General features: G+C 40.3%; 1 protein-coding gene across 2 annotated transcripts in view; it reads left to right on the forward strand.

The window, feature by feature from the left end:
• The first annotated feature begins 11,409 nt into the window (after window positions 1-11,409).
• Window positions 11,410-24,294, forward strand: part of TEX264 (testis expressed 264, ER-phagy receptor) — a 175,259-nt gene continuing 162,374 nt past the window's right edge. Inside the window, exons 1-2 of one of the 2 annotated variants that reach the window (XM_081320787.1) lie at window positions 11,410-11,499; window positions 21,122-21,162. The gene's annotated coding sequence lies outside the window, so the exon portion shown is untranslated. The remainder of the gene's footprint in view (window positions 11,500-21,121; window positions 21,163-24,294) is intronic. The other variant, XM_081320788.1, reaches the window with a different exon arrangement.

Raw genomic sequence — 24,294 nt, forward strand, 5'->3', positions numbered from 1 at the left:
AAGAGATTTTAACCCAATTGCTAGTTGAAAAAAATGCTTCCTGAAATGAAATACTCTGAAATTATAACAGGGAGTCCATGATCTTCCACACTTCCAGGGCTTTTTTTCTCATAGAACGCTCAGAACGGAGTTCCGGCACCTTTTTCGGATGGAACCTTGTAGGGTAGGCAAGGCAGGTTGTATGACATGTGTGAGTTCCGGCACCTTTTTCTTTAACAAAAAAAGCACTGCACACTTCTATAATTGTTTTACACTGCTTGCTCTTTTTAGTGTTGCCACGAAATATAAGAGTGCACCTCAATCTCCTTGAAATGGAAAGATTATGCATTCTAGCGGTGAATGTTCATATATACATTGGTATGGTGTCTAAGCTAATCTATCAATACTGCAAACCAGTTCATATAGTGACAAATAAAGAGAAATGCTTAACACAGAGAACTAGCCCAGCATTCTTTCTAATAGAATCCCATTAAAAGAAATACAGCAGAACTCACCTGTCCTGAGGATTCACATATTCTGTGCTGTTCAAGAGTAGAATGTGAGGCTCTTTCATAGTACCCTCTATTCTGTTTGAAACCAGCAGCGCTTACTGTAAGAGCACCCGAACACCTGTGAACTGCAGAGACGCCAAAGTGGAAGTGGAGTGGAGAGGCTGTGATGTCATTTGAGACAGCATCCATTCATAAAAAACGAGTCGAAGCTGCTAGTTTGCAAATCATCCATCTCAGCTTCAAGCCCTATTCTTTGATAATATAAAGAGGAGTGAGATATGGGGCCCTCTTGTGGTGAACTGTCTATTTCTCCAACTGTTCCACAGACTGACATGAATGGGAAATCTGGCCTTTGCTCGTGGTAATCGATTAGACAAAATATAGTTCATGATAAATAATTAAAAATGTGCCAGCTAAGCTACTTATATATAATCAATGAAAAAAGAAGTTCCTACCCTATCTTTAGAGTGCCACTTAAAAGATATGACCCAAAAGGAAATCAAGTGGAGGAACAAACAAGCGAATCCAAGAACTAATTCTGAACATTATATAAATCTGACGGTTGTTTGCGTACAATTTAAGATCAGAAAGTGCCTACTTCAGCTGTCCTTTGCTGCATGGCTATGGAAAGATGACCAGGCTTTTCAGCTAAATGGCTATAAATTGATAAAATGCTTTAGTGGCATTTAAGGGACTTGAAATTTGACGTCTAGAATGGAATAAATTATGATATATTATGATTTAACTGTGGACTGTTGTAAACCTTAAAGGTTATGTTCATATATGTTAAGCCAAAACTAAACTGCTTAATACTGGGATTGCAGATAGCCTGACAGTGCTTTGAAAACTACTCTTGAAGAGCACTAGTGCAAAATGAATAGTGTGATTTGCAAGTGTGCACCTACTGAAAAATAAACTGAAATGCATCTTAAATGTATTATTTGGCAGCATTTTTCATAATTTGTTTTCCTGACTGGTTCAGTCATGCTCACATTGCATTTCCTTAATCTAAGGAAGCTTATTCCAAAAGGACTGCAAGCTTAGTTTTGCTGAACATTTGAGGATATAAAATCTTATGTACGAGCCACTTTTTTTCCTAATAGTATCCAAAACAAAGCTGCTGACAAAAATAAATATGCATTGGAAAGTTATTTCCTTTTTTCATTCATCATTTTCTTTTTTATTCTACCTAGCTCAGCAGAGGGACGCGGTGGCTCAGTGGGTTAGGACGCTGAGCTTGTTGATCAAATGGTCAGCAGTTTGGCGGGTCGAATCCCGAGTGCCTCGTAGCAGAGTGAGCGCCTATTGCTCGTCCCAGCTTCTGCCAACCTAGCAGTTCGAAAGCACGTAAAAAATGCAAGTAGAAAAATAGGGACCACTACGGTGGGAAGGTAACAGCATTCCGTGTGCCTTTGGCGTCTAGTCATGCCGGCCACATGACCACGGAGACGTCCTCGGACAAGCGCTGGCTCTTCGGCTTTGAAACGGAGATGAGCACCGGCCCCTAGAGTTGAAAACGACTAGCACGCATGTGCGGGGGAACCTTTACCTTTACCTTAGCTCAGCAGAATGCTGGAAACAAGTGATGTAAGGGACTCAGTTCAGAGAGGGTAACTCTCTGAAAATAGAACAATACTGGACCAAATGGTTAAGGCACCAGACTAGAAAGCAGAAGATCATGAGCTCCCTAGCCATTCCCTATCCCTGAATGCCAGCTGGGTAATCTTGGTCTCTCACTCTCTCTCTCTCAGTCCAACCTACCTCACAGAGTTGTTGTTGTGGGGAAAATATGGACATGTTTGCACCTTGAGGAATTCATAAAAATAATAAAGGCAAGAAAGAGAGAAAGAGAGAAAGAAAGAAAGAAAGAAAGAAAGAAAGAAAGAAAGAAAGAAAGAAAGAAAGAAAGAAAGAAAGAAAGGAAAGAAGCAATAAAAGAAAAATCAGGATATAAAATTGGCTGGATCAAGCCAGGACAAAAACTTGTTTCAGAAAAAAAATCCAACACATCCCTAAAGGAGAGGTAACTGGCTTGCAGTTACGATGGTTCCCTTTTAAGCCTGTTTTCTAGTCAAGTGATCCAAAATGCATGCAATTTGCAATTTACACAGAAATACACAAACACGAGGGGAGAGCAGAAATGCATACACATGGCTTCATTACACAAAAGAAAATATAGGCACTATGGTAAAGTGGCTGGAAAGATATTGGAAAGATATTCTAGTATCCAGTATCCAAGTATTCCAGAAATGTTCTGCATTCTTCATATTGCTTTCTAGTTGTTATTGATACTTGTAGCCACTAGAGGTCAACCCTTTGTTACATTTGGTATTTTTCCAGTTTCTGGGGTTCTTTCCATCATAAACCTTACTTCATAATTCCTTTTCCTACAATGCTGTTGCTTAATTTAGACAATGAATGAAATCAAGATTTTGATGTTTGGGAAAAAGGTGTGATGAGAGTCAATGTCATGCCCTCCATTTCTTTCACTGTAGAAGAGAGAAACCATCCTATTTTACGTGCTTGTCAGAACTGAATAAACCACAAGCCAAAATAGGATTTCACACTTTGGAAAGAAGAGAGGTTTTGGGCAGAGCTCGTAAGCCATAGTCTTTATTAAGATCAGTGCTTTTTTTGTAAAAAAAAAAAAGGTGCCAGAATTCACACACGTCATACAACCCGCCTTGCCTACCCTACAAGGTTTACCTTTGTAGTTGAAAAAAAACAACTTCAATTTTTAGTGTATCAAAAAGACTAGGATTTTGTTAATAACAAATTAAGGTAATACTATTAATGTTATCATGCACTGTGTAGCTTTAAATTACAAGAAGGCATTTTATTAATCTTTTGGGACATTTACAACTGGCATACCCGTTTAGTTTAATGAGTGGAAATGTCAGCTTTCTATGTGGAATGAAATTGGTCCAATAAAACAAAATTTAGTTGCTTGTAAAAGATTGAATTAAGGGACGCGGTGGCTCAGTGGGTTAGGACGCTGAGCTTGTTGACCAGATGGTCGGCAGTTTGGCGGGTCGAATCCCGAGTGCCGTGTAGCAGAGTGAGCGCCTGTTACTCGTCCCAGCTTCTGCCAACCTAGCAGTTCGAAAGCACGTAAAAAAAAGTAGAAAAATAGGGACCACTACGGTGGGAAGGTAACAGCGTTCCGTGCGCCTTTGGCGTCTAGTCATGCCGGCCACATGACCACGGAGACGTCCTCGGACAAGCGCTGGCTCTTCGGCTTTGAAACGGAGATGAGCACCGGCCCCTAGAGTCGGAAACGACTAGCACACATGTGCGGGGGAACCTTTACCTTTAAAAGATTGAATTATTTTTAAGAAGTTGTCAAACAAGGTGGAAAAATTTCCATTTGGAGTTTAATATGGATATTGACTTGAAACAAATTAAAGTTGAAACTTGTCGGTGAACAAATTACTTTTAATTTACCTTTAAGTTAAACCCAATTTAATATATAGATCTGATTAAAGCTCATACTGTAGGTTTACCTTTACATCTGACCAATACATAATTAATATATATTATTAATAATAATAAAATCTCCAAATGACAAGACATTGGCTTTATTCTTATTATTCTGCTCTGCAGTTTGAATATAAAGTATAAAAGACTAAAAAGAGATTTTCGTAGACATCCCAGCCTTTGAACTACCCAAGGAACCGAAACAGCAAAGTTTTGCTGTTGGGCAAGCTTCCCATGCCAGCCGCCTTTCTTTCCTCTCACTTCGCCTCTTTTTAACCTCACCTTCTGTAAGGGAAGGCAAAAGGCTCACTCACCCTCTCGTGAAAGATGGCCTCCATGTTTATGTGTCTCCACCACTGGCTTCCACACCACATGGTCCGACCCAGCCAATCAAGCCACACTCTGGCTGTGGTGCTTTGGCGCCTTATGGCTCCTCCTAGAGGAGGCAGACAGCGCCAGAGGGGACCCCGCTTGCACCGTACCGCCAGCAGGGCATTTTCAAAAGCAAACGAGGATAGGAAGGGAAACAATAGGAAAAGAATGCAACTCTGGAAAATCCATTGAAAAAAGGTGCCGGAACTCTGATTAAGAGTTCTCTCTTGGTAGATAATTTTATTTATTCAATTTACATGCCATCTCATTAAACATCTCTGCAATTTTAGAAGCCAAGCTAAGCCTGAACAAATGAACAAATGAAAATGCTTGATACCATAATATCAGCTCATAATATCTTTGTGTCTCTGTTCAATGATATTGTAGTTAAAGTTTTAACTCTTCGTAATTACTTTGTCTTCTAAGTGAATGGGAGCCAGAATATGGCAACACTCTCACACCTTCACTACTGGAGAAACCCCACCCCCAGCAATGATAACAAGTGATAATATCAACATACATTAAATTATTTATTTAATCAATTTGTATAGCTACCCATCTCAACAAGTGACACAGGACTGCAATGTTAACATAACTTAAAAATTGTTCCCATCACAAATACAGTTAATCCTTCTAAAAGAGCCTTTTGCGATACTGTCATATTTTTGGCCAGAATTTTAGTTTTTTGTGCATTAACTTTAAATCCAGAAACCCTCCCATATTGCATTATTATCTCCATCAGGTCCACAACAGAATTTTCTGGCTGGGTCACTGTAACAACCAGATCGTCTGCGAATGCCCTCAATCTATAATCCTGATCTCTAATTTGTATACCCTTAATTCTTTCCGAACTCCGTATTTTTACTAGTAATATCTCCAATGTTAACACAAATAGTAAAGGCGATAACGGACACCCTTGCCTTGTGCCCTTCTCAATATTACATGCTTCAGTCAAACTATTGTTAACTATTATTCGGGCAGTTTGTTTTTGATATAATGCCCTAATTGGTTGCAAAAATTTATCCCCAAAATTCATTTTATCTAAAACTTTCATCAAAAATTGCCAATTCAATTGATCAAAAGCTTTTTCAGCATCTAAAAAAATTAGCGCCGCAGGGATCTGGTTGTTCCTTTCCAAAAACTCTAACACATCAACTATATGCCTCACATTATTTTTCATTTGCCTACCACTAATAAACCCAGTTTGATCCCCATGAATCACCTGTTGCAGAACCCTCATCAATCTGTTAGCCAACACCTTAGCAAATATTTTATAATCTGTATTTAAAAGTGATATCGGTCTATAGTTTTTAACTTGAGTAGCATCTTGATCTTCCTTCGGAATCAAAGAGATAAAAGCAGTTCTCCAAGACGGAGGCACCTTTCCCCCTCTCTGAATTGTCTGAAACAGTTCCTTTAACGGCTTTATCAACTCCATTTGTAAATTTTTATAGTAAACCGCAGTCAAACCATCCGTACCTGGCGCTTTATCCAACTTCAATTCCTTAATTGCTATAAGAATTTCTTCTTCTGTTATCAACTGGTTAATCTCCTCTTTTTGTGCTTGCGTAAGAACCGGGATGCTAGCATTCTCCAAATATACATCAATGTCTTTTTCATTAATCTTTTCCTTAGCATATAATTTAGAATAAAAATCCACAAAGGCTTCCTTAATAAGATCCTGTTGAAACACAACCTTTCCCTTATGTTCAATTTTATCTATATTAGAAGCCCTTTGCTTTTTCCTTAGTCTATAAGCTAGCCATCTACCTGGCTTATTAGCATTGCAAAAAGTATTATGCCTAGCAAACTGCAAGTTGGTTGCCACTTGATCAGCCATCAATTTATCGAATTGTCCTCTTAATAGCTTAATAACCTCCTTAGTCTTCACATCCGATGGATTCAAAATTAAGACCTTTTCTTTTTCCCTAATTTCATTCTCCAGTTCTTCCCTTCTGGCTTCCAAAGTACGTCTGTATTTATTATTCATATATATCAACACCCCTCTCATGTAGGCCTTGCTAGCATCCCAAACCATGTCCATAGAAATATCCTTATTCATATTAATTTCAAAAAAATCCTTCATCCGCTGTTTACATTCTTCCACATTTCTCTGATTTCTAAACAAATTCTCATTTACGCGCCACGAGCGCCTATCCCTATTGTCCTTATTGATCTCTAACCAAACTGGACTATGGTCCGAAATAGTTCTTGCACAAATCTTTACCTTCTTAATCCTAGAAAAAAAATCATTAGTCAGCAAAATAAAATCAATCCTAGAAAAAGATTGATGTCTGTCAGAAAAAAAAGTATAATCCTTTTCATGTAGGTGTATGTCACGCCAAATATCTCTCAATTCCAAGTCGTCCTTCATTTCAAAAAAAGATTTAGGCAATCTGGCATGACTCGGAGCACGCTTAAAAGAACCAGCCTTGTCCATCTGTACATCCAAAACACCATTCCAGTCCCCCATAAAAATAAACGATTTGTAATCCAATTGAGTAAGCTTTGTATGAAGTGAACTAAAAAAATCAGCTTGTTGTTGATTAGGAGCATACAGTCCAACTAAAAGCGTTTTTTTACCTTCTAACAACAAATCTATCATGACATATCTTCCTTGCTTATCTACTTCAATTAATTCCGCTGTTAGAGTACTTTTAACGTAGACAACCACTCCATTTTTCTTATTCATCGCAGAAGCAACAAATTGCGTGCCCAACCTTGAGTTCGATAAATACTTTTGGTCCATAACCCTAATATGCGTTTCTTGCAAACATATAACATCAATCTTAAATTGTTTTAAATATTGAAAAACTTTCTTTCTCTTCTGTGGTGAATTTAATCCATTGACATTCCAGATTAGGAATTTAGTCGCCATGCGTGGCATCCTGAAGCTTTTGGAGCACATCTTTAATAGCCCCTATATTTTCTTTGGGCCGCGCTCCTCCCACAGCTTCACTATAAGTACGCTTTGAGAGTTCCATAAACTTCTGCTGGTCTTGCTCTTGTACTTGTCTTGCTCGTTTTACAGCGGCGCGCGTCAACCTCTGCTCTCCAGCAGCCGCCAATGAAGCTGTAATTTGATCCCCTCCAGCACCATTCTCCTCTGTCTGTCCACCTTCAGCCTCTTGAGGTTTTCCCTCTCCAGATCCCTTTGCAGCTTCCAGGAGTGATAGAGGGGTTGCTTTTAAAACATTGTTGTAGAAATCACGCGCCTGAGTCACAGTAACCAGACGATATCTTTTACCTTCGTGCATCACCACCAATCCAACTGGAATCTCCCATCTAAACTTAATATCACGTTGCTTAAGTTCCTGTACGAGAAATGCAAAATCCTTCCTTCTCCTTAAAATCTTTGGAGGAATTTCTTTTAGAACCAGCACTTCTTGCTCAGCAACCACAACTTTAGTATCATAAGCAGCTTGAATAACTTCATCTCTAGTTGCTCTCTTTGTAAAATAGACCACCACATCTCTAGGTAACTTCCTCTGCCTTGCAATCCATGAATTTACACGAAAAACTTTATCCATACATCCCTCTATTTCAGATGCTGGCTGGCCCAATACTGCTTCCAAAGCCTCAGAAATCAGCTGCTTTAGGTCTTCTTTAGGATTCTCTTTTAAGCCCCTGATTCTAATAGCATACTGCATCTGATGATACTGGACAAGACTCAATTCTCCGTCCATTTTATCCCTTAAATTTTCATTCTCCAGTACCTTTACTTCTAATATAGTGTTCTTTTGACTAAGATCCTCCATTTTTTCTTCCAAACATTGCACACATTTAGCCACGCTTTCCACTGTAGACAAGATGTCTACCCTCATTGCACTAAACTTCTCGTTAAGCTTCTCTTCCATCCTCTCCTCCAATTTCTCCATTTTCTCCTCCAACTTTACCATCTTATCATCCAGCATTTCTGACATTACCTGGGATTGCTTTGCAAAGGCATCTTGTAAGTCCTTAAGCGTCAATGCCACAGGAGGTGCAGGAGGAAGCAGAGCTTGCAATGATGTCTGTTGCACCGGGGAAGTTCCCGCACTCCGAAGAACTTTAGAGGAAGATTTAGCCGCCATCTTTCTTCACTTTCACTTGTTGCGCACTTTCACTTTAAGTTTATAAAGTCCATTAAGCTAGAGAGTAAGAATAAAAGTCCTCTTCACCTTAACGTCCTGTACCGCTCTGCCTGCTCCTTTTACTCCAAAGTCTTTCCTTCTGGCAGGGGTGGTCGCAAACGCCTGGCTCTGCTCCAAAAATCCCGGAGCAGAGACGCTAAACAGCTGGGAGCAACCCAGGCTACGGGAGAGTTCAATCCTTCAGCCGCCCAAGCTTTCAGCTCAGGCGGCCCCGGAGAACTCAACCCCTACCTGGGGCCTCACCCCCTCCTCTTCTCCCGAGGAGGGGGCTTCAAATCCACCTAAACAGCTGATCGGCGCTGTTTTAGGTGGAAAAACTCAGCTGTGAAGCGGACAGCCTGAAACGGCTATCTTCGACGCCGCGCCGCCACCGGAAGTCCGAATGAATGAATCCTGATTGAATTCTGAGAGTTGAAATCCACACATCTCAACACACCTGAGATATAGAAACATTGTTTTATACTATAGCACCTTAGGGAATTCTTACTTGATTTTGGTAATCAGAAGTCATCCTGTGAGGCTGAACATTGTAACACAAAAGTTTTTAAATCCATTAAGTAAAACAATATTTTAATAATACTGTTCAACAGTTAAACTGATTTTAAATCAGTTTTTTTAGAATGTTCAAACTATCGCACCATTGCACTCATTTCTCATGCTAGTAAAGTTATGCTTAAAATTCTACAAGCTAGACTCCAGCAGTATGTGGATCGAGAACTACCAGAAGTACAGGCAGGATTTCGAAGAGGCAGAGGAACTAGAGATCAAATTGCTAACATACGCTGGAACATGGAGAAAGCTAGAGAGTTCCAGAAAAACATCTACTTCTGCTTCATTGACTATGCTAAAGCCTTTGATTGTGTGGATCATAACAAACTGTGGCAAGTCCTTAAAGAGATGGGCATACCAGACCATCTTATTTGTCTCTTGAGAAACCTATATGCGGGCCAAGAAGCAACAGTGAGAGCTGGACACGGAACCACTGATTGGTTCAAAATTGGGAAAGGAGTCCGGCAAGGCTGTATACTGTCGCCTTGCCTATTTAACTTATATGCAGAGCACATCATGAGAAAGGCAGGGCTAGATGAATCAAAAGTTGGAATTAAGATTGCCGGAAGAAACATCAACAACCTAAGATATGCAGATGATCCCACTCTAATGGCAGAAAGTGAAGAGGAACTAAAGAGCCTCTTGTTGCGAGTGAAGAAGGAGAGTGCAAAACTTGGGTTGAAACTAAACATTAAGAAAACCAAGATAATGGCATCTGGCCCTCTCAATTCCTGGCAAATAGATGGGGAAGAAATGGAGGTAGTGACAGATTTTATTTTCCTGGGCTCCAAGATCACTGCAGATGGGGACTGTAGCCAAGAAATTAAAAGACGCTTGCTCCTGGGGAGGAAAGCCATGGCAAATCTAGACAGCACACTAAAAAGCAGAGACATCACCCTGTCAACAAAAGTGCGTATAGTCAAGGCTATGGTCTTCCCAGTTGCAATGTATGGCAGTGAAAGCTGGACCATAAGAAAGGCTGAGCGCCAAAGAATTGAATCCTTTGAACTATGGTGCTGGAGAAGACTCCTGCGAGTCCCTTGGACTGCAAGGCGATCAAATCGGTCAGTCCTAGAGGAGATCAACCCTGACTGCTCTTTAGAAGGCCAGATCCTGAAGCTAAAACTCAAATACTTTGGCCACCTAATGAGAAGGAAGGACTCACTGGAGAAGAGCCTAATGCTGGGAAAGATTGAGGGCAATAGAAGAAGGGGACGACAGAGAATTAGGTGGCTGGATGGAGTCACTGAAGCAGTAGGCGTGAGCTTAAATGGACTCCAGAAGATGGTAGAGGATAGGAAGGCCTGGAGGAACGTTGTCCATAGGGTCGCAATGGGTCGGACACGACTTCGCAACTAACAACAACATATATTTTTATGCTATAAGACATCTTGGGTTGTTCACCATGTAAGATTATAATGATTAGTACAACAAATTTACTTTGCCCAAAAAATTATTGTATATGGGTAATCCCCTTAATGAAAATGAAGACGCAAACATGTATAAAACTGGACGGTGTTTCAGATGCACAAAACAGTTAAAAGAAGCATTTTATACCGTCAGTAACAGCAACATTTCTTTGGTGCAGGACAATGGCTCTTTCCCTTCTCTGGGAGGAATCTTCTCATTACTACTTCCCTCCCAATCTTAAAACGCTACCGTACAACCAGGCTTATCAAGTCCGAGCAGCAAAAATCCGAATGGCCACTTAGATGCCAAAAAAACAAACAAAAAACAACAACATAATTGCTACCTGGTATTTGGAAGCCCAGGTCGCTAATCCCACAGCCACCTTCTGCTATTACACCTAAAACTCCCTTTTTCCTCGCATGTGGCATGGCCACACATGGTAACCCGCTGATGTTAACTTTTCCCATGAGAGTGGCAGGGAGAGAAGAACCTTTTGAACCGCTGCCTGCTCAACCCACAGAAAAATGGGAGTTGGCACCGCATCCGGACACAGCCTTACAACAGGCACTAAATAAGGTTTCTCTCCCCCTCCCCCCCCCCCACACACCCCGAAAGCAGAGAGGAAAGCTTCAGCGAAGTCACGGAAAAAAGCTGTATAAACCCGGCTGAGCGGGTCGGGTGGGGAGGCTAGCTGGCCGACAGCTCCAGCCCGCAGCCACGTGCTCGTCCCCCTCGCCCACGTAGTAGGCAGACAGGCAGGAGGAGGCCTGCTCCACCAAGGGCTCTAATCGAGCTCCATCGATTAGATTGCCCTTGCCCGCTCTCCCGCCAGCGAAACCCAACTCGGCAAAGCAAGCTGCCAGCGCCGCAATAGCTCCCCGGCCGCCTCCCGTGCGGCTCAGCCGCTCGTGGCGCGCTCCCGCCGGGGCACGGGGACGGCGCGGTGATGGGCGGGGACGCGCTTGGCGGCCGCCTCACTGGGCGCGTCCCCGAGCACAGCCTGCTCAGCCCGCGACCGAGCTGGGAGCTGACACTTGCTCGCCGAAGCGGCTCCGCTACCCATCGCTGTATGTATGTATGTGTGTGTGTGTGTGTGTGTGTGTGTGTGTGTGTCGGGGGGGGGACTGAGTCGGAGGGGGGGGCGGGGGTCGATCCCGGGGGCTGCAGCCGGGCAAGGAGGAGAGGCCTGAAGGACCAGATCCCAAGTTGATCTCGGGAGAATCTGGGGGACTGTTTAGGTGTCATATGGGCGACGAATCGCTTGCTGGGCGGAAGGGAAATGGGGCTGGAGGATCGGCCTGGCGGGAGCTGCCTCCTGTCCCCGATCCTTGGGGCGAGGTGGTGGGCAGCGAAGGTGACAGACAGGCGTGGGGGGAGAATGGGGGAGAGGGACCCCTGGGGATCTGAGGGGAGGATAGTCCTATGAGCAGATGGTCTTGCGGGTCCCCGGGATGGGTGGGATATCAGGTGGGGAGGGTGGGGGCGGGTGTTGGTGGAGAGGAAAACTTGAGTGTTCGTGGCTGTTGCAGGAAGAGGCGAGAGGGCTTGTTGGGAGTCCGTTTGTCTGGATATAAACAATAGCCCAGCTGGGACTATCAGGTTATAGGGGGAGCAGCAATAGTTGGCTGTCACTTTTCCCCAATGCTGCCGGATTCACATCTTGGGCCTGGCTGCTTTAAAGATTAGAAGACACTTGGGTGTGGGGGCAATGGATCAAGCCCTGGGAGGAGAACTTTTCTTAGTAGGAAAGCAAGCAAGCAAGCAAGCAAAAGCCGAACGGTTTACCAATCTTGAGTTTATTTTTACAGTAGACCATCTGTGGAAGAACTAAAGAAATGATATACATATATATACAGGACCTCTGGTTTTCAGTTTTGGTCTTACTAACTTGTGCGACTCCCCAATCTTCATTTACAAATAGTTTTGTATTTTTGTAGGATACTATTATAATGTCATTAATGTATGTAAGCGATAGTTTTCATTCTGTGTAGTAGGTGCCTGGGCATTTCATAATATAGCAACATAACAAGCAATAATACAGAATATTTTAAAATGTAAATTGTCATTTTATTTACATCCTAATGAAACATTTGTACCTGAAATTCTAGTAGTCAATAAATCTGGTAGAGGAATACGATTTTCCCAGGAAGAGACCTAGCAACTTTAATTATAAAACAAATTAACATCCCATCTTCACTGTCAATCTAAAACTTTAATTCAGGTATTTATTTAAGTTATTTTTGCATTCTTGGATATATAAATTATTTTTAGTTCAGCTGATCTGACTTTAGATAAGTGTATATAGTTTAATTTGATGATATGCCTAATCCCACCCTATTGTATATCTTCGTTTGTAATTCTCACTGTTTTTTTAAAAAATATTTTGGTTTCTTTTTAAGCCTTTTCATCATGCTCTAGAGCTTTTCTATGGAGGATATAGAATGAAAACATTGGTTTAATTTAAACACTAAGTTTTTCATTCCCTTGCCACACTGAGATGAAATGTTGAGAGATGAGTAAATATTGCACAATTTTAAACATAGTGAGCTTTAAATGTTGGTAGATGCAGCAAGGATTTAGTTGATGTAAAATAATTCAAATGATTCTTACTTTTCTGTGGTTCAGTAGTTTATGGCTTTAGGAATATGATTGTAAGCGCACTTAAAATCATAGATTACGCTTGGATGGAAAAATGTTTGGGTAGGAAAGACAAGTGAGTGACAGCTACTAAACTGGCTTTTAACCAGACTTGCTGGTTTGGATCATATTTTGGACTTGTCCCAAGGACTCATTCCATTCTGATAGTTGTCTTTACCAGCAGTTGCCTTGACAGAAATATATGATTACACTGAGCATTGGGAACATCACAAACAGAGGATTAAAAAAAAAATCCCTCTCTTTTCATGCAAGTGTCTCCAAATATCATATTTTGATCCTTCTATTTTTCCAAAATAATGTCTTCACCTTTACCAGATAAATTGCTGGTAAAGAAAGCATATTTCAGAGGTTTCATTAAAAGCAGCCCTCGTTCTTTAAGGAATAATTGTAAATGTAGATTCTGGCCTTGGAAACTGTGCATGAGCATGATGATCTCATCAAGCCGGTACACACAAACCAGGAAGTAGAATGCTGGTAAAATAAACAGGCTGTTTTGGGAGAGACAAAACAGCTCATTGAAGAGAAAAAGATGAACACAATTTTGTAGTTTTCATTTTCAAGTAGTCAAGGGAAGCAACACTTCCATGTTGTAGTAATTTTGTCTCTCATTTTTTTCATGAAGTAAGATTTTTTCCCCTCTTGATATATGTGGAAGATAGTATGTTTAGAGATTATCCTGTGTGTCTCTGATTTTCACTTCCCAGGTTTAAGAATTAAAAATAAACACAGGAAGAATAAATACACATGGGAATTATCATAGTACAAACTTTATGTTATTTAATCAAAGGCAATTTGTATAATATATCACACTGGAATTATAAACAAATTTAAATAACTAGCATTTTACCTATTTTATATATTTAATTGTGTGAAATGGCATCCTGCCATTCTTTTCAGGGCAGGAAATCTTCTTTACACCAGTTATAAATACAATTATAAATTTACCTCTTTCTCTAAAGATAAAATATCTCTCTTTTCTTTCTATAATCCTGTCTAGTAGTCAAAAATCATGTTCATTTTTCCCTGTTTTCTGCAAAAGGTCCTTAAATGTAGATGACTGTCTTTTCTCTAATCAGAGAAGTCAATTTGGCCATCTCATCCATCCATTACCTTCACCAACCATTTCCAGTTGTAAATAATGCTGAATCTTCCCTTTTTTGTGCATGCAATAATCTGCTGCAGTAATCAGATACAAAATCAAAGTTCCATAACTTTTTTCCAATTTTTTATCTGTTAGTTCCAAAAGAAAGACATCTGGTTTCAACTTTATATAAATCTTTAAAATCCTCTGAATCAATATGTGTATTGGAATCCAAAATTTTCTTGCTTTTTTAGATGTCCACTAAACACAATAAAATATCCCTTCTTGTTCATATTTTCAGCATAAATTTGAAGTGACTTTGTATGTTTTAGACAAATTTTTTGGTGACATATACCAACCCTACAACATTTTATAAACATTATCTTTAACATTATAATATAATATAGATTTCAATCTTTTTTATCATGTTTTTTGTATATTATAATAAATTTAGTCCATTTTACATACATTCTTTCACTTGTTCTTCTGTTTCAAATTTCAAAATTTTTTAATACCTTTTAGCAATTACATGTTCATAATTTGTATACAATTCCATTTCAAACTCAGTCTCACATTGCTTAAGACTAAACTTTTTTGTCTACTTTAAATCTTTCTAATAATTGTACATAAATAAAAGAACAATTGATAACTATATTTCTATGCCACGAGTTCTCTTAATTTTATTTTACATTTCTCTTGGCAAAATTCTAATATCTCTTATTAAATTAGCTATTTATGATTGCCTATTATTTCTCATGTATAAAATGCTTCTGCTGAAAGTCACAAAGGTGTTTTAGGGCATAACTTGGATTTGCATCTATTTCATATTCTGAGTATGACACATCTAGGATAATTATTTTTGAAATCCACATTAACATTGACTTTGTTTTACTAGATAACCATGCCCTCTAAATCTCAGGTCATGTCCTAATACTCTTTTTTTTTCTTGGCATCTCATAAAACCTTAAATTTAACTTATGATTCCCCCCCCCCCGTGCCAGACAAGTTTAGATCCAGGTAGTTCTTGTGTTACAACCACTACTGAGCCCAAACTTTCCATTGGTAAACAAGGCAGTTGCGAAATTAATTTTGTCCCTATGGCATTTTCTTGCCATAGTTGTTAAGTGAATCACTGCAGTTGTTAAGTTAGTGACACGGTTGTTAAGTGAATCTGGCTTCCCCATTGACTTAGCTTGTTGGATGGTCGCAAAAGTGATGACATGACCCTGAGACACTGCAACCGTCATAAATACATTATTATTATTATTATTATTATTATTATTATTATTATTATTATTATTATTATTATTATTATTATTATTATTATTATATGCCGCCCTTCTCCCTAAGGACTCAGGGCGGCTCACAATAATAAAAAATTTAAAAACAGAATACAAAGATTAAAAAAGAATTAAACAATAAATAAAGAAATAAAGGACAATTTAAGCCGATAAAAACCAAATTTGAAAGACCATGATCAGTCCAGGCCCGCTTGTTGGAACAACCATGTCTTCAGGTCGCAGCGGAAGGATCGAAGGTCAGGGGCCATCCGCAGCTCTGGAGGCAGTTCATTCCAGAGGGTCGGCGCGCCCACAGAGAAGGCTCTCCCCCTGGGGGTCGCCAGCCGGCATTGCCTAGCCGATGGCACCCTGAGGAGGCCGACTCTGTGGGAGCGAACCAGGCGATGGGAGGTTGACGCCAGTTGCTAAGCATCTGGATTTTGATCACGTAACAATGGTTATAAATGTGAGAAACAATCATAAGTCACTTTTTTCAGTGCCTTTGTAACTGTAAGTCACTAAATGAATGGCTGTAAGTCGAAGACTACCTGTACTGTATATCCTTTTGCCATGTTTAAATGGTCCATCAGTTCTCAAAGCCGGTATTGATTGAGGTTATTTAAATATTTGTGTGAAATGCAAACCTGGGTAGGACTTTGTCTCAAATACCCTGAGAATGTGTTTATGCGCTTATCTTAATTAAGTCTGATGGCATTGTCCAAAGCCCAAAGAGGGGCTTAATGTTCTCCCCTACGTAGTGAATAAAGAAATGGGAGCCTAGACTGTCCCACATAAACGGTTCCTCGGTGTCTCTTGCTCAAATGTTTTTTTTAAAAAAAATCTTACATGTTGGAAATAATTTTGATTTCTTGAAAAGTATAACTTCAATATAAATTAGAGAAATGCGATTATCTGCTTTGCTGTTTAAGAGGTAACCGTCTCTCTTCATCCCTGGGTAGATTCAGGTGGTTAAAAAGGAGAAGGCACTGTTAAGTTCAGAAGAATAGGATAGGATAACCAGCAATTCCTGATGTTCCAGTGGATGATTTATGGCGTGATATCTATGACATTATTGTCTATGACAGTAAAGTTAAGTTACCTTCAAATTGGGCTCCATACCTGGAATCTTAATTAACAATCCATATTGTTTTCTTCAGAATAATATGATTTGCCACTGCCTACATCTAGGATGTTTTTCAACTTCCCAGTCTGGCCAATAGTGGTGGTATTTCCTGGTAGCCTACCATCTAGGTAACGTGATCTGACCCTACCAAACTTCTGAGGCCAGATGAAATCAGCAAACACCGCTACCTACTTGGGCAACTATGGCAAAGTAAATAATATTGGAAGTATGCTACATGGGACAGTAGTGGCATTTTACTCTGGTTTAGATCTAGGGAACAAGTTTGAAGCCACTGTTATTCTTGTCACTTATGAAGGTATTAAATAATCCCCTGTGTATAGCTCTATACTTAACTGTTTCCCATTTTAGAAGTGTTTGAATTTTTGAAGCCACAACTTAAATGCAAAACGTGACTGTGATATATAGATCATGTTTACCCAGAAATAACCCCATGAATTTAATCATGCATGCTCCTAATTAAACATACTTAGGTGTGACCTTTAAATGTAATCTTGTAATATGGGCTGATGTACTTGTAATTATAATATAAATACAGCTAACTTAAGGAAAAAATATGCAATTTTCAGCAGTGCTTCCTTTAGCATTTTTTTTAATGTCTTGCTTCTAGGTATCCTAGAGTCATGTAATAAGCCACTAGAAATGGGATAAACAGGATGCTGGATTATAGTGATATAAAGTCATCTGCTTATGTGTGGCCTGGATACTTTTCTCCCAGGAATAAAAACAAAAGAACAAGGAAGAATGGACATTACTTCTCATTTTAGTCTTACTTGTCTAGGCACGGACAACTTGTTTATTATTTCTGAGTTCGGAACCGTTGGAATAAATTGGTTGTGTCTTTATATATGTCTGCCCCCATTTGCTGTTTAGATACGCAATGGGATTAAATTTGCAGAGGTATCTAAACACGCTGAAGGCAATTCAGGAAAGGTAGATCTTGAATGTGCATCTGATTTATCTTTCCTCCCTGATTTGGAATGTGACCTTAGAAACCTGACTTCTGGGTACAGATGTCCTTTCTTGGCCCTGGATATAGAATGCCATGGTTGGTTTTGTGGAGGTGGACAACATTATGGAATTCACCAGTTCTTAAATTTTTAAAAACCTTACATTTTAAAAATTTATTGCTTTAGGCTGCTTTGAAAGTTGTATGAGTAGGCACATATAAATAATGCCACCCAATTTTCTAAATAAATTTAGAATGTTGTGAGTTTAGAGCTTACTTGGGAACAAAACATTAAAAAGTGACTGCAGGAGAAATTGGTGAATAGGGAAAACTCACCTCTATACCTCCTACATAGAGCCTTCATTGACATTACAGGAGAGAAAGGGTGGATTGTAAATGCTTAGTAAGAGTGAATATCACTTTGGGCGACAACATTGTTACCACAAGATTTGGGTTTCAATCAGGCATTTTTATTGATCTGCCATTGTCAGTTCACTTGAAGAACTTTTTCCCATTGAATCATTTGCCCTATTGAGGTAGAGCAGCTAGATCTGGACTACAAACCCAGATAACCATTAGATTATCTACAAAAAGATAGAGAAGGCTCTATTTCTGTGCCGCCATTTGGTAGTCATCTGCATTTTTGCAGCCCAGATTTGGTAGGTTTAGAATGAGTCGTTGGGTCTCACTTGCCTAGATTTTCCAATATTTTCTTGCTTCAGTTATTGTTAAGTCTTGTATTTGGGGTCTTCTTTAAAATAGTTGAATGGGAAATTGCTATTCGTTGAAATGGTAACTGCTAGCTTATCAGTGGTCATAGGACTGCCAGTGACTTGTCAGCTGTTCAATGTGACTTGAATCAGGCTGCCTGAAAGAAGTTTTCTCCCATCAGTTTATGAGATTGTAATGTCTCCTAAAGGTTCTGTTCTAGAATTGCCCTCGGTTTTGAAGTAAAGGGGATAATTATTAGAATGTTCCCACTTTGAAAACAATGTTGTTTTCAATGATTTTGACCTCCTATGAGCAGAACACACCTTGGTCGAAGCTGTTCTTTCCTCTGTACCCTCGGGGTTCTGTATGACTCTAATCCCCCCCCAAAAAAACCAACAACCCCAAACCCAACCGTCTGCTGCTTCAACAGTTGAATCTTTAAAATTTAAAATTTCAAAAGTTAGTGCAATATTGAAAGCAGTTGCAGTTTTTATTCCAAGTGTGCCTTACAGTGTCGACTACTTTAATGAATAATAGGGAGGTGAGTATGCTTATGCTCAGTATCTCTCTTTTTACATTTTTTTTTGAAACTCTAAAATAATAATAACTCTAGTAATTATAAAGGAGAGAGATTTTTAAGTTGGAACAACCAGTTTTTGAACACTTTCTAGAGAATCCTGTTTAATCCTTTAGGGCTTTCCAGGGAAAATGTTCCCCCCCCCCACTGTATACTTTGTACTGAGATTTGTTTGTTGAATTTTCGTATGTTTTTAAGTTTTTTTTTAATTCCATTTATATCCTGCCCTTCTCCGAAGACTCAGGGTGGCTTACAAGCTTAGCAGTAGCCTTCATTCTATGTATATACCTGCTTGTTAGGGCTTTCACACACACCCCAAGCGGCATTATTACAAAGTCAGCTTAATTGCCCCCAACAATCTGGGTCCTCATTTTACCTACCTGGGAAGGATGGAAGGCTGAGTCAACCTTGAGCCTGGTGGGATGCGAACCTGCACTAATTGCAGGCAGCTGGTGTTACTTAAGGAGGCATCAGCCCACTGCTCCACCAAGGCTCATTAGTCTTTGACTAAATTTTTATGGAGGTTTTTATGGAGGGGAAGCCGAAGCTGCCCAGAAACTGTTATCAAATGGCATAACAAGTGTCATAAATAAATAATAATCAAATTTACTGGGAAACCAAATAGAATTCTGTTGGGTCTGGGCTGCTTCCCGATGAAAGTTCCTATCATTACCAAGTTGTAATTTTTACTTGGAAGATACAATTAAGACTGTACTAGTGATATGGCCAGTATGCCTGTCCTTCATAATAACCTACCATATTCCATTCAGGGGAATCTACAAGTTCTGATTCCTTCAATAAAATGGATGGATCTGTAGCTGGCTCGCAAACTGTACTCAACAAGTAGTCCTCAACGGCACTTCATCCACATGGAGAGAAGTAAGCAGTGGAGTACCACAAGGTTCCATCTTAGGCCCAGTACTCTTCAATATCTTCATCAATAACTTAGATGAATGGAAGGGGAACTCATCAAATTTAAAGATGACGCCAAACTGGCAGGAGTAGCCAGCACCCCAGAAGACAAATTCAGGATCCAAACAGATCTAGACAATCTTAAACAATGGGTCCTATCCAAAAAAATGAGTTTCAATGTGGAGAAAAGCAAAGTTTTACATTTTGGCAGGAAAAACCAAAGGTACAAGTACAGATTGGGCAAGACCTGGCTTAAAAACAGTAACTGTGAGAGGGACCTTGGAGTGCTAGTGGACAATCACTTGACTATGAGCCAGCAGTGTGCAGCAGCCGCCAAAAAAGCTAATACAATCCTGGGTTGTATAAACAGAGGCATAGAATCAAGATCACGCAAGGTATTAGTACCGCTTTATAAAACCCTAATAAGATCACACCTGGAATACTGCAGCCAATTTTGGTCACCATATCACAAAAAAGATGTTGAGAGTTTGGAAAAAGTTCAGAGAAGAGCAGCTAAGATGACCAAAGGCCTGGAGACTAAAACATACGAAGAACGGCTGTGGGACTTGGGCTTGGCTTGTCTAAAGAAAAGAAGAAGTAGGGGAGACATGATAGCAGTATTTCAGTATTTTAGGGACTGCCACAAGGCAGAGGGGGCAAGGTTGTTCACCAAAGCACCAGGGGGCAGGACAAGAAACAATGGTTGGAAACTGATCAAAGAGAGAAGCAACCTGGAATTAAGAAGAAACTTCCTGACAGTGAGGACAATTAACCAGTGGAACAGCTTGCCTCCAGAAATCATGGGCGCTCCATCACTGGAGATTTTTAAGAAGAGGCTAGACCAAGGGTGTCAAACTCGCAATGTCACGTGACGTGTCGCAATGTATTGCAATTTTTTTCCCATTGCCAGCAATGGGGTGAGCATGGTTTCAGTATGACGCATCTGGCCCGTGGGCCGGCAGTTTGACACTCCTGAGAAGGGGGCTGGACTAGAAGACCTCCAAGGTCCCTTCCAGCTCTATTCTATTCTAAATGATGTAAGCAGCATTGTGCTCCATAATGCAAGCTCCACCCTTTTTGTATATGCATGTGATATCACAATACACAAACAAAACAGGGTGGATGGAGCATGTCTTGTGTTTTGGTACAATACTGCTTTCATTATTTGCTTCCCTGAGCTATTTTTGAATGAGCATACGTGATCTCTTCCCATTCTCCCAGCAAGAGATTCATTTATAGAAAGAGTGCTTCTCTATTAACATTCTTACTGGATCTTTTGCTTACAACAGTGAAAAATTATAGAGCCTTGATGTTCTAATGTAAAATTTGAAATTGTGCGATCAGCCTACCTCAGTAAACTTTTGTGTTTTTTCCCCCCAGAAAGCAAATATTGAATCAGAGGATCTTGTGTTATTCTTCAGGTAAGATCAAAATGTTTATTGAAGAAGTGTCTGTCTCAAATTATGAAATTTCTGAAAAAAGAATGAAACAGTGGATAAATCTCAGCTTCAAGAAATAATGTATTATTTTATTTATTTATTACATTAGTTTGCCACCCACCTTGCCACAATTATGCCTGATTGCTTTGAGATTCAATATCATACTGATACCTCTCTTGAGCCTAAGAACTATGTTGTTGTTGTTAGCTGCGAAGTCGTGTCCGACCCATCGCGACCCTATGGACAACATTCCTCCAGGCCTTCCTGTCCTCTACCATCTTCTGGAGTCCATTTAAGCTCGCGCCTACTGCTTCAGTGACTCCATCCAGCCACCTCATTCTCTGTCGTCCCCTTCTTCTATTGCCCTCGATCTTTCCCAGCATTAGGCTCTTCTCCAGTGAGTCCTTCCTTCTCATTAGGTGGCCAAAGTACTTGAGTTTTAGCTTCAGAATCTGGCCTTCTAAAGAGCAGTCAGGATTGATCTCCTCTAGGACTGACCGGTTTGATCGCCTTGCAGTCCAAGGGACTCGCAGGAGTCTTCTCCAGCACCACAGTTCAAAGGCCTCAATTCTTTGGCGCTCAGCCTTTCTTATGGTCCAACTTTCACTGCCATACATTGCAACTGGAAAGACCATAGCCTTGACTATACGCACTTTTGTTGACAGGGTGATGTCTCTGCTTTTTAGTGTGCTGTCTAGATTTGCCATGGCTTTCCTCCCCAGGAGCAAGCGTCTTTTAATTTCTTGGCTACAGTCCCCGTCTGCAGTGATCTTGGAGCCCAGGAAAATAAAATCTGTCACTACCTCCATTTCTTCCCCATCTATTTGCCAGGAATTGAGAGGGCCAGATGCCATGATCTTGGTTTTCTTAATGTTAAGTTTCAACCCAAGTTTTGCACTCTCCTTCTTCACCTGCAACAAGAGGCTCTTTAGTTCTTCTTCACTTTCTGCCATTAGAGTGGTATCATCTGCGTATCTTAGGTTGTTGATATTTCTTCCGGCAATCTTAATTCCAACTTTTGATTCATCTAGCCCTGCCTTTCTCATGATGTGCTCTGCATATAAGTTAAATAGGCAGGGCGACAGTATACAGCCTTGCCGGACTCCTTTCCCAATTTTGAACCAATCAGTGGTTCCGTGTCCAGTTCTCACTGTTGCTTCTTGACCCGCATATAGGTTTCTCAAGAGACAAATAAGATGGTCTGGTACTCCCATCTCTTTAAGAACTTGCCACAGTTTGTTGTGATCCACACAATCAAAGGCTTTAGCATAGTCAATGAAGCAGAAGTAGATGTTTTTCTGGAACTCCCTAGCTTTCTCCATGATCCAGCGTATGTTGGCAATTTGATCTCTAGTTCCTCTGCCTCTTCGAAATCCTGCCTGTACTTCTGGTAGTTCTCGATCCACATACTGCTGAAGTCTAGCTTGTAGGATTTTAAGCATGACTTTACTAGCATGAGAAATGAGTGCAATGGTGCGATAGTTTGAACATTCTTTGGCACTGCCTTTCTTTGGAATTGGAATGTAAACTGATCTTTTCCAATCCTGTGGCCACTGTTGAGTTTTCCAAATTTGCTGGCAAATTGAGTGTAGCACTTTTACTGCATTATCTTTTAAGATTTTGAATAGCTCAGCTGGAATACTGTCACTTCCACTAGCTTTGTTGTTGCTCAGTTTTTCTAAGGCCCACTTCACTTCACATTCTAGGATGTCTGGCTCGAGGTCAGTGACCACCTCATTGTGATTATCAGGGACGTTAAGCTCATTCTTGTATAGTTCTTCTGTGTAATTTTGCCACCTCTTCTTAATCTCTTCTGCCTCTGTTAGGTCCCTGCCATTTTGGTCCTTTATCATGCCCATTTTTGCATTAAACGTTCCCTTCATTTCTCCAATTTTCTTGAAAAGATCTCTGGTCCTCCCTATTCTATTGTTTTCTTCTATTTCTTTGCACTGTTCATTTAAGAAGGCATTCTTATCTCTTCTAGCTATTCTCTGGAATTCTGCATTCAATTGGGCGTATCTTTCTTTTTCTCCCTTGCCTTTCGCTTCCCTCCTTTCCTCAGCTATTTGCAAAGCTTCCTCAGACAGCCATTTTGCTTTCTTGCATTTCTTTTTCTTTGGGATGGTTTTGGTTGCTACCTCTTGTACAATGTCGCGAACCTCTGTCCATAGTTCTTCAGGCACTCTGTCTATCAGATCTAATTCCTTAAATCTATTTGTCACCTCTACTGTATATTCAACAGGGATATGATTTAATTCATACCTGAGTGGCCTAGTGCTTTTCCCTACTTTCTTCAGTTTAAGCCTAAACTTTGCAAGGAGAAGCTCATGGTCTGAGCCACAGTCAGCTCCTGGTCTTGTTTTTACTGACTGTATAGAGCTTCTCCATCTTTGGCTGCAGAGCATATAGTCAATCTGATTTCTGTGTTGACCATCTGGTGATGTCCATGTGTAGAGCCGTCTCTTGGGTTGTTGGAAAAGAGTGTTTGCTATGACCATCGCATTCTCTTGACAGAATTCTATCAGCCTGTGCCCTGCTTCATTTTGCACTCCAAGGCCAAACTTGCCTGTTATTCCAGTTATCTTTTGGCTTCCTACTTTAGCATTCCAATCCCCCATGATGATAAGAACATCATTTTTGGGTGTTAGTTCTATAAGGTGCTGTAGTGCTTCATAGAACTGGTCAATTTCATCCTCTTCAGCACTGGTGGTTGGGGCATAGACTTGGACTACTGTGATATTGAATGGTTTGCCTTGGATTCGAACTGAGATCATTCTGTCATTTTGAGGATTGTATCCCAGTATTGCTTTTCCTACTCTTTTATTGACTATGAAGGCTACTCCATTTCTTCTGAAGGATTCTTGCCCACAGTAGTATACCTGATGGTCATCTGAATTAAATTCACCCATTCCTGTCCATTTTAGTTCGCTGATACCTAAGATGTCGATGTTCAGTCTTGTCATCTCTTGTTTGACCACGTCCAGCTTGCCTTGATTCATGGATCTTACATTCCAGGTTCCTATGGAGAAAAAATCTTTACAGCATTGGACTTTCCTTTCACCACCAGACACATCCACAGCTGAGCGTCCTTTCGGCTTTGGCCCAGTCGCTTCA

The sequence above is a fragment of the Vipera berus genome (genome assembly GCF_964194415.1).
Source record: "Vipera berus genome assembly, chromosome: 2".
Lineage (NCBI taxonomy): Eukaryota > Metazoa > Chordata > Lepidosauria > Squamata > Viperidae > Vipera > Vipera berus.